Genomic DNA, 18,423 nt, shown 5'->3' with positions numbered 1-18,423 from the left:
CAGCAAACATGTGGAAGAAGGTACTCTGATCAGACGAGACCAAAGTTAAACTTTTTGGCCTATATGAAAAGCGCTACATGTGGCAGAAAAATAACACTGCTCATCACCCTGAATGTACCATCCCCACTGTGAAACATGGTGGTGGCAACATCATGCTGTGGGGATGTTTTCCTTCTACAGGGACAGAGAAACTGGTCAGAGATGATGGGAAGATGGATGGAGCTAAATAGATGGGAATTCTGGAAGAAAACCTGTTGGAGGCTGCAAAGGACTTGAGCTTGGGATGTAGATTTACCTTCCAGGAAGACAATGACCCTAAATATACAGTTAGAGCTTCAATGGAATGCTTTAGATCAAAGAATATCCATGTGTTAGAAGGGTCAGTCAAAGTTCAGACCTAAATCCCATTAAGCATCTGCGGCAAGAGTTGAACATTGCTGTTCAGACACGCTTTCTGTCCAATCTGTCTGAGCTTGAGCTGTTTTACAATGAAGAATGGGCAAATATTTCAGTCTCTAGATGTGCAAAGCTGGTAGAGACATACTCCAAAAGACTTGCAGGTGTAACTGTAGCAAAAGGTGGCTCTATGAAGAGCAGGGGTTTGAATAGAAATGCATGCCACACTTTTCCAAATTTATTTGCTTAGAATTTTGACAACCATGTATTATTTTCATACCACTTCACAATTATGTGCTACTTTGTGTTAATCTATCATAGAAAAGGTCAATAAAAAACACATTTTGTTTGTGGTTGTAAGGTGACAAAATGTGTAAAAGTTCAAGAACTATGAATAATTTTTCAAGGCACCGTAACTTCAAATCACCACACAAGCACACATCAGTTCACATGCATGTACACATATGCAGTTAAAGCATATGTGTACATGCAACTTCAAAAGTTAAAGTAGAGAAAGACTGCAAACCTCAATATGGAATGAGTGATAATGTCAGCACCATTCCATGATTTAGAAATATTTGTTTCACTTTAAATCTGTTTTTCTTTCTTAATTGCAAAAACTGTAAAATTTGAATTATCTTTTGTGTCACTTCAGTGTTCCTTCACTTCAATGACTCCCTCTTGTATCTTTGCTACACATTGGATATAATTTTTCTTACCACGATGATGCATGATCTTTACTCTCAAATCATTTTAATGGCTTCTGAGGAAGTTGCCCCTCTGCTCCAAATTATTGTTTAATAGGCAATTTGTCCTTTACTCTAGTTTGTTCCTTGATTGTAAAATCTGGTATTTTTGCAAATTTGGCTCAGGGGGACCTGAAAGCCAGGAGACAATTTATTGTATTGGCCACAAACAAACAAATAATAATAAAGATTTCTATCAGAGCAAAAATCTCTCTCTCTCTCTCTTTCTCTCTCTATTTGCTCCTAACCACGTCCTAACCTAGCAGTCATATATAGCCTTTAATTAATCCTGCATTTTTTGTCAAAGATATTTGTCACCATGAAATTAATAGCTTAAAACAGCAACATATGAACAGATTCACTGAGTAATCAGAAAAGTTTAGCATGAATCTGGACATTAGATTTAAGCTTGAAGTTTTAACCTTATCAAATATCACTTGGTAGAAGCTCCTTACCGTTTGAAGAAGTCTCTTCTCAATCTGCTGTCCTCTTTTGCTTGGATCTTTTTTTTTTCCATCTGAGACTGACGTTATTCCATGTTAATTATTTTTTCTCCGTGAAAAACACAGCAACTCATCTTATCCCGGGGTGCCAGGGCGTCGAGCTCCGGATCTCAGCAGAAAAGTGCCAATAAAAGTTGCAGGCTGATCCAGGTATCAGTTTGACATAGGTTCTCCTCCGTGACGTCACAGTTGGAACACTGTTACGCCTCTGCGTAGCCATGGTTACAGGGGACGCTTTGGAGCTCTGCTGCTCAGCAGCTAAAGATTTCAGGTTAAACTCTAAAACCAAATAAAATCAATATACTGTATATGTGTATAGTTACCCCTTAAGCGTTCGTTTTCTGGAAGAGGCTGTAAAACGGACAGTTAAAATGTGACCGATGGCAGCCATACTGAGGTGAGTTGTTGAGGATATGTTGAGCTGTCGATAAGCACGGCTGTTTTTGTGCTGTTATTTACTGTTAGCATGTTTTGGCTGGCGTTACTGAAGTTGTTTTCAACTGGATGTCACATTGTTGAACTCTGATGATTAATGAATAAACTCTCGATGTGACGATGGTAGAATGTAATTGTAACCCTGTGTTAATCTGTGTGCCTTTGATACCGTTTAATATCCAGTCCATCTGTTTGGTGTTTTGTTTTTAACATGCCCTGGAATAATTTAAAGTTTTACAATGCCGGTGATTTACGACTCTTTCGCGACAGTCAGCTGGGGAGTAAACTGTGGGGTTCTCAGAGGTAGCTCACGTGAGCCAGCAGTGACATCTGTACATGCAGTAGCCTTAAAATACTGATTATTTATTCTCCTGCTAGTTAAGAATTTGTGTTTTATACCTACATTGTTTCTTTCTATATGTTATCGTTTGGTTATGTTATGATGTGTGGTTAATGATGATTATTAGTGTGCTAATCGTGAATAAGCTAGTAAGCTTGAAAATTAGCAGCCATGTTAAGCGGATTTCGGTGATCAAGTTCGTGTGTTACTGTTTGGAATATGAACCCATATGGCTTGCACTACTTTCAAGATGTAAGCTAAAGGGGTGTGTTTTAAAAAAGGTGCAAGAATGACCTAACTCAGTGAGCGATATGTGTTCATTGTACAGTAAGTTGTAATTTATGTTGTGCATTTGAACTAGCAGACTGCAGACTTGTTTAGGGGCTATGAGCACACATGGGCTGTGACCCAATCCAGCGACCGCAAGCTTTGGAGTATGCGCAGTTTGCGTACTACGTACGGCGCGTACTAGGAAGTACGAGAAGTGCGGAAATGAGAGGCTTGTGAAATGGGACGGTCTGGCCGTCGTCGCGCTGCTCAGGTTGCCTAGCAACCATGATACTAACCGCAAGAAACGTTTCATACAGCATTGTTTGACAGAAATGAAGGAGAAAAATGTTTTGTTGTTCATTCATTACTTTTTTTTTATGACATCACTTTGATTAGCTGAGGCTGAGACCACGGGACTGTAAAAACATAATTGTTGGGCTTCATTTCTGTACTGAACAGTCATTTCAAGATTAGTTAGTAAATAACAATTAGCTAATGTTGTTCATGAGACTAAAGTCATCTCACTTTGGTAATGTAAATATAATATGGCCAATATATTTATTGTCAGATTATTATGATATATTACAGCAGTGAGCTTGAACTCTGTGTCAAAGATTCAAGTTGAAGTTATTTATATTTCCTCTCACCTTAAATCTTCACTCAAAGACAAGTATCTTTGACAGTGTATATATAGATCAGGGGTCGGCAACCCTAGGCGAAGGGTTAACTGATGGCACAACCATAGCTGGACTGGCCATCGGGCATACCGGGCATTTGCGCAGTGGGCCAATGATTTTTTATTTTTTTTGTAACGTTATAAACACTGAAAGGTGGTGGATTGGCCAGATGCTGGTCAGTGTGTAAAAATAACCCAGTTGTTTGTTGGTGGCTTCCACAGACCTCCACCACATTAGCAAGTGGTGGAGGTCAGCAGGTGGATGAGAGAAAGGGGAGGCAAGTGGAGAGACCCGAGGCGGCCACCGGTCTGAGTGTCAGGTGAACTGAACTTCAGGTAAGAAGTTATGACCATGCAGTCTATGTTGGTCAGATATAAACCAAGTTTAGGTGGAGTTTTATTTTTGTTGTGCTGACTTTTTACAGTCAGTTACAGTAACTCGTACTGCGTGCTAGCTAGCATGATGGAGTTTCTATACAGCTGGGTGGGTGCTATGATACTACTGATAGTTAGTAGAGTTGCCAACCGTCCCGTAAAAAGACGGAATTGTCCTGCATTCAGAGAAAATATTACGCGTTTTGTATTGAGCTGAAAAGGAATGCAGTTTGTCCCGGACTTCAGCTAGTTCCATCCTACCTGACAAACCATCCTACCCATTGTTTCTGCGCATGCGCACAACACGAAATTAAGTGGCAAACCGTACTACCTTTGTGATTATTAACCAGAAAAATATTCTGACGGGTAAAATTAAGTGCCAAACCATCCTACCTTTGTGAATGTGACCTACAAGCATACTAACAGCTAAAATTTAGTGGCAAATCATCCTACCTTTGTTAATCTGAGCTAGAAGCATATTTTCACAGCTAAAATTCAGTGGCGAACCATGCAGCTGGAATCCACAGCTGTGCGTGTTCATGGAGCTGCCTTTTCACCTGCTGGAAATCACTACCTGACAAGTTTAACTGTCTTCAGAACATTGCAGAGGCCTTATTGACAGTATTTGGCTCTACATGTCTGTGTGAGCAGATTTTCTCTCACATGAGTGTCCTCAGGTAGCCGTCTGAATGCTGGACACTGGAAGACCTGTGTCTCTGAGTGGGAGACCAGAGATCACATTAACATGTGTGTCTCTGTATTAACAAATATGCCATATTGGCCCAGTTTATTTTTCTTATCATTGTTGTGAGGAGGCCATAGATAGCATTTGCATTTTCTGTTGTACAGTTCATTTGTTGTTATGGATAAAAAGTGCCTTTTTTTTTGTTTCAGAATAGCTGATAACTATTCGCTGATAGCTGCCAACATCTGCAAACAAATATAATTCTATAAAGTGGTTCTATATAGTGTGTAACTGTTCATATAGAGCGTTATTAAATTTATTGCTAATGCAATCATATGACACATTGACTTCTGAGGAAATTTTAGATGGCACTCGTCATCAGAAAGGTTGCCGACCCCTGATATAGATGTATCATATATAAGAGACAAATATTGTTCGTTTAATTTGTTGGCATTATCACATTTGGCTCAATGCTTACATATATGTGTAAAAACAAAATGTACGAGCTGTGATAACTGTGTCTGATAACATGAAGAGTAGACTGATATATGAAATATTCCTTTATTGGGTGAGAAAATCAGACCATGTCATAACTGCTTTAAGTCATACAGAATAGATATCAGAGCCTTAAACAGGCTGACTTCTGCTAAATGGGTCAAACTGGGCAGAAAGTAAACAAACACATAACATCCTTATAGAATATGATGTAACACTATAGATCAGCTTACCTCAGAATATATAAAGCATATAAACAATTACATCAATATGATGCAACAAACACAGCAGTGCTACTAATCCAAAATACTCAAAGCTTCATAGAACTGAAACAAAAATTTATTTTTAGCTCCATTCTGCTGCTGATACATACTTTAGGTTTCTGAACATTAAACTTGTTGCTGCCTTTCATAGTGTGTAACTTGAAGGCCCTGAGTACTTTCTCCCACACTGAAAATGCTGGAATGATCAAATTATTTGAACATTACCTAATAAGACTGATTCAGGACAGACAATTAGTTATTCTAAACTTTTCTAGCAGTCCTTCACAAACAGGGAACAGTCTGTCTATTCTCTCCATCTGTCAGCTGCTGCTGGCTCTTCCTCCCCCTCTTCCTCACACACTGCTGAGTTTGTCCTGGTGGATCATCAGGGGTGCAAAGCCTCACAGATGATGTTCCACAGTGGGTCCCTCAGTCTGTCCTCACTCTGGACACTTGCAGTTGTCACACATGGAAATCAAATGTGTGATAAGCTGCAGGATTCAAACACAAGTGTAACTTATAAATACATGTTCATACTTTTATTCCACAATCAGAGAGAAAGAAACAGAGAGAGAGTGCAGGACAGACAGACAGGTGACAGTCTCAGGTGTATACACTGCTACAAAACAGCACAAAAGAAGGAGGATTTAGTGTTTGTGTTATTACGAGTGCTGAACAAGAAGAGTTCCCAGATGGTACAGTGGACACATGTGTGACTGCTGTGATTAAAGCATCTTTTCTTTCAGCTTAACGAATGAACCGTCAGCTCGTTCAAACACACGTTAAAGTCCGTTTGGCTCAACACCACCGAACAGAGGCAGCAATATAACATAGCTAACATTAACAGTGCAGTGAATCCTGCTTGTGCCGTGATATTCAGGACTGCAAACCGAGCAGCATTCACTAACTTTCAGCTTGTTGTGTTTGTGGATATAAGACTGACTTTAATTATCCATAAAATCATCACATTCTCTGTAAGATTAAGGTCGACTATTGAATGGCGTATATTTAAAAGTAAAGGCTTTAAAACCAAGTTAGTTGGACACATCACTAATGTCACATAACTCTGCTGACATGTGGCCAACAGTCATGTTTTAATGTTCTTCATTATTAAACATTCGCACATAAATAAGTGACATCATATTCAGTAAACTTACCTCTGAAAGTTTACTCTTCGGCTGCGCCGCCTCTGCCCTCTGCCGTATTTTTCGGCAAAATTATCCACACCCACCACTGCGCTATGAATTGTGGGATATATGGGACCACGAAGTGTACAGCGGACCACACTTCAAATTTGGGAAAATCGACGGCGCATTTGGAGTACACTTCAAATTGAGACAGCCGTCGTCACGTCGCTGTGACGTAATATGTTTCACAATGCGTACTCAGGAGCGTGCGGTCGCTGGATTGGGACACAGCCAAGGTCTGTAGCTTTGTCAGAGGAAGCTTGTGTGAGCCAGCAGTAATATCTGTACACGCAGTACCTTTAAAATACTCATGTGTCATTCTCCTGCTAGCAGTGGAGGAGACTTCTGCTGAGGAAGAGGCCCTGCTGTCCTGCCGTCTTACTGGTGCCATTGAGGGATCAGCGGCTGCTATATATTCTTCTCAACCTCGAGTATTTGGACTGAAGGACTCACAGACACGTTTTATATTTAGCTCTATACATTTTAAAAAGATTTTTAAAAAATATTTTCTTATTCACAAAGGCTGTATGGAGACATTTTGGTTATTGCCACAGACGCTTTCTCTTACTACGGATGGAGGATGTTGCGGTTTTACAACCCATGGACTGAGAAAGGACTCAATAAGTAATATGTTCACATATTCCAGTGTTAAACACAAGTGAGTCTCAATTGAGTGAAGTGTTGGTAACTGATGCCAATATTTTTCTTCATTCTCCCTGTTTAAATCCCATTCATATAAGGGACCCTAATTTTATCCTGCTACAAACATATTCACCCAGTGTTATTTAAGTTTCCTGTAAACTACACATGTAAAGCGGATGTGAGAGAGGCTGTGATGAAGTCCTGGAGTTTTTAACGATGTACATGCTCCAGTCCAGAAATTTGTATTATATGTTGGACACAGGTGGTAAAGTGCTGTCACACCCTGAATAAATTGTCCTCTGTTCTTTGGTAAGCTGACATATTTGTTACATAATCATATGGTTTATCAGAGGGAAAGTGCGAGTTTTAGAATACTGGAGCCTAAGGTTAGGTGCAGTAATATTCAACCGTAATATTAGCTTTTAACTAGGTCTTGTCAGTTAGCTGGTGTTGTGTCAAAAAGTCATATCTGCCATAAACTAATTTTCGGTAGTTGTCAAAAACCAGTTGATCATATTTAACCCTCCTGTTATGTTGGTTTCCAGGAACACCAATTATGCTTCTGGGTTAATTTGACCCGGGGCAAATTTACTCATCCAAAAGTGTCAGAAACACTGGCATTGATTATTTTACAATTTTCTTTTATAATTTAGATTTTTTTCGTTTTCTGTAGTGATGCAGATGACATGTGACATCTCTTCTGTTCTGGGTCAATCTGACCCGCAACATAACAGGAGGGATAAACTGCTATAGACAACTTTTTGGTCTATAATATGCGAAACATGTCACATGTATCCCTCATGAGTAATATTGAGTCATCTTGTGCCACAAACAACATTCCTGTCACAAGGTAGAAGCTGCAATCACTTTTTGGCAGTGATTTTTACTTTGTATTTATTCATTTGACATTAAAATTACTTTTTTAAAGAGTAATCTGGCCAAGAGGACAGCAGAAATTGCAACAAATATAATAATAGTTCTCTAAACATATTTTAAGTGTCCCAATAGGACTGGGTTGGTTTTAATATAGTTACAATAACACAGAGTTATAAATATACTTGAAAAAATGGGTCGTTATTAAACTTGATATATACCCTTTTGTAAATCATGTTCACTAAAGTCTATTTCCCAATATAAGTAAAGACATTGGAAATCAGTTTTTGTCAGACGATCACTTTTTGGCATAACACCGGAGGTAAAACAGGTATGATCCTTCATATCTGGAGTGTGAAGGTGCAGACATAAATTCAGATATCTCTGGGATGTTTAAGAGTTTAGAATTTCTCTGGTTCATTAGCTTTATTCAGATAATTCAGTAATCACTCAAGATTAGTTCACTAGTACTCCTGAATTCAAAGAAATAGTCAGGGTATTCGGCGCTGTGCTTTCCCACAGGTGAACCCAGGTGAAATGAAAGAAGTATTGGATGCCCTCCTCCTCTGGCACAATGATAACTCACAAAAGCTCCTTGGAGTAAGGAGATCAGGTTCAGAAGTGGTTCTTTCTAAGAACGTATATCTGTATTTATAAATGACATACTAAGGATGAGTAATGCTTAAATAATGAGGAAATTAAGCAGTGACCAATGACACATTTAACAATGTGTCATTTTTATCCACTATTCTATGTTTATTTATGAGTACAAGATCCTTTTTTTCTATCAAATAACCTAAAAAATGACTGACTGCACCTTTAAAAATACTAACTTAAATAAACCAAGATAACCCAGCAGTCCATAGGAAATAATGTGTGCACTATGTCACTAAATTTATTGTCACTGCAAATGTAAAAGTAAACATAAATGAACCACAGAGGAAATGACATGACTTTGAGGACAGATGTGATCAGGTGGAAAATGCAGAAAGCTGACTGATGTCGATCTGTGGCTGCATTCAATGTTGGCCTGTCCTGTATTAGGCATTCAGGATTTTCTTTTAAGGCCATTTAGCTCTTATGGCATGAACTTGCTCAGTGCATTATTATTGGCTTTTCTACAGTCTGATATTTGTTTACAGTGCATCAAATTTGGCACATGCTGACTGCATTCTAATTGTAACCAGAACAGGAGGCGAGAGCAGAGAACAAGAGTGCAGCAGTTTAGTGAAAGGAACAGGAAAGGTGAAGAAGAGGTGAGCATCCAAAAGACGAGCAAGAGGACAGTTTCAAAGGAGACATCACGGCACAATAAAAGCACAAGCTGTAAGAGCAGAGATTCATTCATATTTTTACTATTTTTTTCTTTAGGTTTTACTCCCGCTGCTTACAATAAATCAAATATATAGTACAAACAAGAAAAACTCAATTTGCATTGTTGTTCAGTATAATTCTGTGACTTCAACCTTTAGCTAACGTATAATGTTTGACATTTTATATAAATGTGACTATAAAATATAGTCAATAATATTAAAAAGGTGCTGTTACTGAGTGAAACTTCCAAAGATTTCAGGTCTGGATTTAGCCCCAGTGTTTTAAGATCCTAGCAGCGCTCGTATTTATGGCCACATTTTTAAAAGAGACGAGCTTTCTGGGTGCTGACTCAGAGGGACCACTTTAGTTCATTGAAACTTTAATGCCAGTTTAAGACAATAAACTGGACACGTTTCGAATCAAATTGATAATAACAGAGCTATGCTGGACATAAGCAACTGTGTTAGTGTGACGCCCTGCATATTTGAAGGATTGCAATAAACTTCTGTTCTTACTGAATCTGTAACATTGCCTTGATCTGCCTACATCATTTTTTAAATAGTTTATGTTGTTAAATGAGTTTTGTGTCACTGTGCACAGAGAAAAACTCACCTGATGTAGTGGTAATGCGTTATTCACCACTAGATGGAGACAACCCGGCACAGGTATTTTCTCTACACACTAAATTTCACACTGAAAAGCATTGGTGGGAATTTTTGTTTACATAGTAAGTAAAAGAAAAAATGTCTTGAGGTCTTTCCAGTGTTTTCAAAATTGTGTTTTTCAGATACACGTCAAAATTTCAAAAAACACACACACAAAACAACAAAATATGTCAAATTACATGCACGTCTCATTCATTTTTTGAGAATTTCACCACTTTTCGATTTCATGGAAAATAACTTATGTTATTCATGACATGATATCATTTAAAATAACTTTGTCAGGCTAGTGATTAGCTGCCACATAAGTATAAATCTAAATCATGCAAGTGTAATATAGAAAAAAACCACAAACAGTTGTGCTGTTTGTTCATAATAAATGGGTAGGGGTGTATAGTCAGTAAAAGCCACCAAGGCTCTGCCGAGCTCCAAAACCACCTCTGCCACAGACAGAAGCATCAAAAATGTGCGCTGGGAGCTTCATGGCATGATTTCTACAGCCACACAAATCTATATGTATGTGGCCAAGAACCTTAGTCCATGTAGGGCATCTTAACACAGTTTACTTGTGTCAGTTAGGTCAGCTAGTGGGATGGCAGAGAGGGCAGCCTTTACATTATTTTATTGTAGAGTGACAGGAACTGCCTATGAGCTTCTAATCAGGCAGAAATATTGACAGAAGGAAATATTTCAAAATAAAAAATAAAATTTTTTTTTTAAATTTCAAAGGAAATACATTGATGAAAATCAAAGAAGAGAAAATGTATGTGATGTTCCATTTTCCTGAGAACTGATTGGCTGTGATGACTCCTTCAAGTACTACATGCTACTTTGTCCTGCTAGTTAAGCCTGCTGTCTGTTCTCAGGCCTCCTCCTGTTTCACTGGCATAAATCCATCACCAGAGGGCTCCACTGACCTGCCTGTTGACATCAGAGCAAACCCCTGTGTCATGTGACCTGGCTGGAGTTGCAAAGCTGGACTCAGACCTGGCCCAGGCAAGTTCAAAGACAGTTGTGGTAGAGAGAGCAGGGAGTATAGTAGAGCACTGGAAGGATGAGGTGGAAACAGGAAGCGTGTAGATTCAGTGGATTTGGAATCCTCCATCTGTCTCCATGCTCTCTTTACTGGCCTTCTAAAAATCACTTCTAAAAACTTCTCCTGTAGCTGTGTAGCTGCTTTTGTTTAAATGTTTAGGATAGCATTTAGAATTCAACTTTACTGTCATTACACATGTCTAAATACAGGGTAACAAAATACAGTTTGCATCTTATCAGTAAGTGCAATAAGAGCAAATATACAGATGTACTACATATATACAGATGTATCGGTGTGAGGTAAACAGATCTACAGAGTGCTATGAATATATCTACAGCAGTGGAAGCGTAGCTCTCTGAACAGACTACAATAGTGAACAGTGTAGGGTGACAGCTGTGGGGAAGAAGCTGTTCCTAAACCTGCTGATTTTAATCTGAAGGCTCCTGTAGCGCCTTCTGGAGGGGAGGAGCTGGAGGCAGGATGAGAGGAGTCCCCGAGAATGATGCGTGCTTGGCATAGACATCTCTTCTTGTGGACATCCTCAATGGCAGGAAGTGGAGTCCCTGTGATGCGTTGGGCAGCTTTCACCACCCGCTGCAGTGCCTTGCGGTCAGCAACAGAACAGTTCCCATACCACACTGTGACACAGTTGGTCAGGATGCTCTCTATCACACAGCGGTAGAAGTTAACCAGTATGTCATTAGACAGGTGGTTCTTCTTCAGTATCGTAAAGAAAAAAAGGCGCTTATGGGCCTTCTTGACCAGGCTGGAGGTGTTAGTTGACCAGGACAGATTCTCAGAGATGTGGGTCCCCTAGAACTTGAAGCTGGAGACCCATTCAACAGCTGTGCCATTTATGTAGATGGGGACATGGGTATCTGTCTTCTCCCTCCTGAAGTCCACAATGAGCTCTTTGGTTTTGCTGGTACTCAGGAGCAGGTTATTGTCAGACCACACAGCTAGGTGCTTTACCTCTTCCCTGTAGCCAGTCTCATCGTTGTCACTGATGAGACAGTCACGGTGGTGTCATCTGCAGACTTGATGATGGAGTTGGATCCATACCCAGGTCTGCAGTCATAGAGGAACGGGCTCAGCACACAGCCCTGTGAAGTGCCAGTGTTGAGTGTGATGGTGGTAGAGCAGTTATGGCCTGACCTAACATGCTGGGGTCTGTTGGTCAGAAAGTCCATGATCCAGATACAGATGGAGTTGCTGAGTCTAAGAGCCACAAGTTTGGTGATCAGCTTGGAGGGAATAACTGTACTGAATGCTGAGTTGAAGTAAACAAACAGCATTCTTACATAAGTATTGCATAAATATATGAGTACATGTTGCAAGAAACTACATTCCCAGATCACATCCAGTGTGTGCTGGAAAATTTGCAACGATTCTACAAAAATGTTCCACGTGGTGTTTTTTTTTTTCCTACTGGTGATGATCCAGTGGGGCTCCAGTCACTACAGGCTCCCTTGTGGTGCCACAAAACAGACTGCAAAACAACTTGTGCGTCCATGACTGATCCTGCTGCTTCCACTACAATTCACTTCTGTATGAATTGATCTTTTCATGACTGTTCACTTTGGACAAGCAGGAAACAGAGGTGACGCTGACTTGTGGCTTCGCAGGGCGATTCCCTTTAACAACAAGAGCATGCACACAGTTTGTTTTAGGCCACCATGAATAGCTCACATTGTAAATCACAATGAGCCAGTATATGATACTGTAGCTTCCACTCACTGTGACAGGATGGCTCGTAGGAGATGATTACACTCTGCTTCATTGGGTTCCAGTTCAGATTAAGGGACAACACATGGAAAGACAGAAACTGGGAACAAATGTTTGAAAAATATTTACTGTTAGAAAACATTCAGTGAACAATATCGATTTTTATGTTTGGCAAACTTCAAATCTGAGTCTCCAAAAGCCAGTCAGACAATAGAGTTGGTATAAACAGAGAGAGGAGATGATGCTTTTTTTAGACAGAGGAAGGGAAATATTTAGATTCACTTAAAAGGATAATTCTCTCTCTCTCTTTTTTTTAGCACTTTCCACTTTCGCTTTCTTGCCATTAAGCTCTAATTAGCTTTAATTTCACTTAAAATACATGAACACAGAAAAGTAAGAGTGTGATTCTGGCGAAAGATAAAAACTAAAATGTAGCATTTTGAAAGGTCCCTGCTCACTGACCCCTCTGTCTCTTTTCTTAACTGCTGCATATGTGCTGGATTATTTGGACTACATTGCATTGTACAGTTAGACTATGATTGTATCTGTGGGGCTTAAAACAATGACATTTGTTCACACACTCACAGTGGATTCATTTTCAAAGATCAAGGAGCACTTCTTTAGGGCTGGTCTGGAGACATTAACTGGCTCTGGGTGACAGAAAGCGCTGTAAGGACTGAGAAAAAACTGTATTAATTTGGTGCACATTATGGGATTTGTGTATATTATGTGTTGAGGTTTTCTCTTTGTGACTGAGGTCCTTACTGGAGCTGAGATTTGTATTGAGCATGCAGTCCAGAGTGATCAGACACATATGTGCTGTTCCACAAACGGGATGTTTTTATTGTAGTCACTGTAGCAAGTGAGATCGGTGAGAAATAAACCAGGAGAGATGGAAGGAAAAGATCAAACAACAGATCCTAAAGTCAATGATACAATCTGAATGACGAGAACGAAAGGCTAGCTGTGTGGAAGACTGAGATACTTGTCATTTCTGAAGATGAGCAGCAGAGACAGTTCACAGAGTATTTTCCCAAAAGTCTTGGGGATCATCGAGATGTTTTCTGGCAAAACTGAGACCAGCCTTTGTTCCTTTTGCTCAGCAGGGGTTTCTATCTTACAGTGTAATTTAGCAGGTGGGGAACAGTAAAATCAGCTGTAGTGGCTCTTGTAGATTTACACAACTGAAATCAATAATATGTAAGCAGACACCCAGCTGTCCACTAAACCTGATTCTGCTCTTCCCCCATCCTCCCTCACCCTCTGTTTAGCTGAACTAAATTCATGGTTCTCTTCTAATTTTCTCAAACTCAATAGTAATAAATCCGAGCTCCTCTATAGGCACTAAATCAACATTATCCAGAACCAACAGTTTCTCTATTACTATCAATAACTCACCGGTCTTCATTTCTTCCTCTGTGAAAAGTTTGGGTGTCATCCTCAACAGTACTTTATCTTTCAATTCACACATTAATAATGTTACTCGGTCTGCATATTATCAATTGCGCAACATTAATCGTCTCCGTCCTTTTCTCCCCCCACATGTCACTGCCATTCTTGTCCACAGCCTTGTTACTTCCCGGATTGATTATTGTAATTCACTTCTTTTTGGTCTTACTCAAAAATCCATCCACAAGCTCCAACGCGTCCAGAACTCTGCTGCCCGTATCATCACCAGGACCCCTTCTGTCCACCACATCACTCCTGTCCTGCAGCAGCTTCATTGGCTCCCGGTCAAATATCGCATCAATTTCAAAATACTCTTGTACACATTTAAGGCTATTCATCATCTCTCTCCTCCATATCTCTCTGATCTGGTTAAGATTACTGCCCCATCTCGTTGTCTCAGATCTTCTTCTTCCCTTTCACTCTCCGTCCCTTCCCCCCGTCTTCCAACCATGGGGAGCCGGGCTTTCAGCTGCTCTGCTCCACGACTCTGGAATTCCCAACCTCCTGATTTAAGAAATATCTCTTCCTTCTCACTCTTTAAGTCCAAGCTCAAAACCCACTTGTACAAAATAGCTTATCCCACATAACCTCTCCACTCTGCTTTTTTATTTGTTTATGTCTTATGCTTTTATGATTCTGTAAACTGCTTGCTTTTATGTTGCTTTTATGTTGCTTTTATTCTACTATGTACAGTGACCTTGAGTGACCTTTCAAATAAAATGTATTATTATTATTATTATATTTCATGAGCTGTCTTGGCTGATTTCCACCCTCTACACCAGGGGTGGGCAATTAATTTTTACAAGGGGCCACATGAAACCCGAGTTGCGTCAGAGGGCCACATCAACGACATCTTGAACCAAAGTCTGCTTAACTTTCTTAAATTGTAAAATTCACTAAATTATATATTATGAATAGCTGGTACTGGTAATCAGAAGAATAAAACAAAAATAAAATAATGTAAATATTTATATTGAGCTATGCTATGTGAAATTGTGGCGCATATTCCAAATAAAACAAAAACAACCACCGAATGAATGTCATTTTATTTTAACATGTTTAACTCAACAAACAACAAGTTTATAGAAATGCAACAATATAATGACTTGTGTCATGTTTTCCTCCTTTTCAGTGAGAATAATCCAGCCTGTTTTGGTTTTGAACAAGGGCATTGAAATCTGGCTGAATGTCTGAGGTGGCTATGCGAAGAACAGCTGAGAGGTGGTCATCAGTGACAGAGGACCTGTGTTTGGATTTGTTGAACTTCATCACCGAGAATGTCTGTTCACATACATAGGTAGATCCAAAGAGGACTAGAATCCTCTGAGCATGATTCCTCAGGTGTGGAAAGTTCTCTTCTTTGAGGGAGGAATAAAAGTCCAGCAGTGAGACTGACCTGAAGTGCTCTGCCAGAAGTGTGTCAGACTGCAAGTCAATGAGTTCCATCTGAACATCACTTGAAGCATTATCCACACTGCAGGTGAAGGGTCTCCCACCCCTCACAGAGACGACATCCTTGTCTTTTCCCGCTGGAAAAATATTACTTTTTCAGGTACTATGATGAACTCTGTAAAAGACTATGGAATGGACATTTCACCAACACATTATTACAAATTTTACGGTTAGAGGGTTTTTCACCACCAGCGGCTCAAGTCAGAGACATTGCCCAGGCATATCTGTTTGAACTCAGAGATGTCCGCGATATAGAGGCCGCGCTGCAAGAAATTCACGCCAGCTTCACGGAGGTGACCAGGATAGTTATTCCTAACATACTAGACGAGAATTACTCACTTTGGCTCTCCTAGTAATCGTTTTTCTTCTCTTGCCTATTATTTTTCTCAAATGTTTTGTTTTTCTTGTTTTTAGCTTTGCTGTTTTTTTTTTTTGTCTGTTTGTTTGTTTTTTCTTACTGCTCGGAGTTGTTTTTACCCGTTTTAAATGTATTCGTTTTTTCTTCATTACAGCAAGTAAAACTGTTTTGGAAAACCGTTGTATCAAATAAAACTTTATTGGAAAAGCATTGCAAGAATCAAACTCATTATTTTGTTTTACTAGAATCAAAGTGTAATGTTATTAATTACATCAAATAAAAATATTTTTTGTGAACTCGTTTACATGAAATAAGTAACCGCTCGATCATGAAATAAAACCATAGTTAAACATTACTTCAAAGATCACACATGGCAGAGCAGATTCTATTGAAACGAACATATTATGACCCATCTCACCCTGGTAGTTTTTGCGGTGTGCAACAATTGATTAAAAGCGTACAGGATGAGACTGGTACAAAGATTAACGCGCAAACAGCTCAGCAGTTCCTTGCAGAACAGGATGCTTACACCTTGCACAGAGCTGCACGCCTGCGCTTTCCGAGAAATCGCGTATTTGTCCCCAGACCTCTTAATCAATACCAAGCAGACCTTTGTGATATGAGAGCGTTATCCGAGCATAACGATGGCTATCAATATTTACTTACAGTTATAGATATTTTCTCTAAAAAAAAGCTTATGCAAGAGTCTTGAAAAACAAAACAGGCGTTCAAGTCACTAAGGCTTTTGACTATGTCTTAAAAGATAGCCAAATTCCTCAAAAGCTACAAACAGATAGTGGTAAGGAATTTTTTAATTCCAGTTTTCAATCTTTAATGAAAAAGCATGGTATAAATCATTTTGCTACAGGGAGCGATCTAAAAGCCTCAGTCTGTGAAAGGTTTAATAGAACTCTTAAAAGTAAAATGTATAGATATTTCACTGCTGCAAATACACGTAGAAATGTCGATGTGTTACAAGATTTATTACACAGCTATAACACTAGTTATCATCGTTCCATAAAAATGGCCCCGAATCAAGTAAATTCATACAACACAGCGTTAGCACTTCTTCTTCTTCTTGTTGTAGAAAAAAGCCCATGAAATTTAAAAAGGGAGATCACGTGAGGCTGTCTAAAGTTAGAGGTGTGTTTGATAAGCGGTATGAGCAAACATTCACCGGTGAGATATTTACTATTGACCAATGCATACCTAGAGACCCTCCTGTTTATAAAATCAAAGATTACGATGGGGAAGAAATTATCGGTAGTTTTTACGAGCATGAGCTGCAGAAAATCGGTCTTGTCATGGATAAGCTCTATCACATGGACAAAATTCTCTCAAAACGTAAACAGAGGGGACAGATTTATTTCCTGGTGAAATGGAGGAACTGGCCTGAACCATCAAACCATCAAAGCTACCATCAAACGCTAATTTGAATGTATTTAAAAATAACACCAGTAGCTGCTTCCGTGTTGATTTGGCCCAGCATCTCAATCTCGATGGGGCGTGGGAGGTGGCTCTCACTGAAATTTCATATCCCTATACATGGCTTAATCTCCCGAATGATAAGGCTTATTTTGAATGGAGGAAAAAGGGTGATGCTGCAAAGGCCTGATGACGTGGTTAAAACAAAAATACGCGCCGGCTTTTATGAGGACGCTAACACGCTGAGAGCAGAGGTTCAAGCCTGCCTCAGGCGTATCGAATCGGATATTTATCTAAAATATCACCCAAATGTTAAAAAGTTTGAATTCACATCTGGAGGCATATATCAACTCAGGTTTTTCCCGCCTCTCGCATATATGCTTGGTGTCCCAGCAGGTGTCTGGCAGCGATTCGAGCGCAAATTTGCCCCATATCCTGCAGATATAAAGGCAGGGTGTTATCATCTATTCTGTTATTCTGATATAGCAGCGTTACAGCTCGTGGGTGATAGCTACTCCCCCCCTACTGCGTACTGTCAAAATAGAGGGTAATTACGGAGATATCATCACCCTGTGTTTTAACAAACCAGATTACATTCCTGTGGCTCGCAAACACATCAAAATTATCCATATTGAAATCAAAACCGATCAGAACGAGCCTGTAAACTTTACCTACGGTAAAACGATAGTCAAGCTACATTTCCAGCCTGTCAAGTATCTGCCATAACTCATAGCAATATGGATAATAATAGATGTATACGGTATTACGAAACGCAGGCTGGTAATGGTCTGCCCGGCTTTTCAGGTGCGCCTGTAATTTACGGACGAGGAACAGTATCTATTTTCTCAAAATTGTTTAGATTTGTAACCCGGTTCATAAAGCGGGGTGTGAGCATCGCAAAAACCTCATTTGAAACCTGCTGTCAAAGGCTTTGCTTCAGATGTTGTCACCTCCTCACTCTCGAATTTGACTCATTCGAACACACCAGAACAGCAAGAGGGCTCGGGGCTGAGCATAATTTCACGTAGACCATTAAAACGTCCTCTGGGTCAGAGGCTGACAGAGTTTAAAAAGCCGAAGAAAACTGTGAAAAAGAGGCAGACTGGTAAAACCGTC

The 18,423-nt window shown here is 39.7% G+C and overlaps 1 long non-coding RNA gene across 6 annotated transcripts; it reads left to right on the top strand.

Annotated features, from left to right (window-relative positions):
• The first annotated feature begins 1,869 nt into the window (after window positions 1-1,869).
• On the top strand, window positions 1,870-15,999 carry LOC148105503 (uncharacterized). 6 transcript variants are annotated; one of them, XR_015718518.1, is made up of 5 exons: window positions 1,870-2,042; window positions 6,702-7,029; window positions 9,074-9,865; window positions 10,729-10,858; window positions 15,205-15,999. It is a non-coding gene; the product is annotated as an uncharacterized LOC148105503 (long non-coding RNA). The 6 variants fall into 6 exon arrangements; XR_015718514.1 differs by having other exon boundaries at window positions 6,705-7,029; window positions 9,074-10,858; XR_015718517.1 differs by having other exon boundaries at window positions 9,079-10,858.
• The last annotated feature ends 2,424 nt before the right edge of the window (window positions 16,000-18,423 follow it).

This window comes from Neolamprologus brichardi, chromosome 3 (assembly GCF_056152115.1).
Source record: "Neolamprologus brichardi isolate AB-2024 chromosome 3, ASM5615211v1, whole genome shotgun sequence".
In the NCBI taxonomy this organism is placed as follows: domain Eukaryota; kingdom Metazoa; phylum Chordata; class Actinopteri; order Cichliformes; family Cichlidae; genus Neolamprologus; species Neolamprologus brichardi.
The sequence above is the reverse complement of the archived record's forward strand: the minus strand, read 5'-3'. Positions and strand labels throughout refer to the sequence as shown.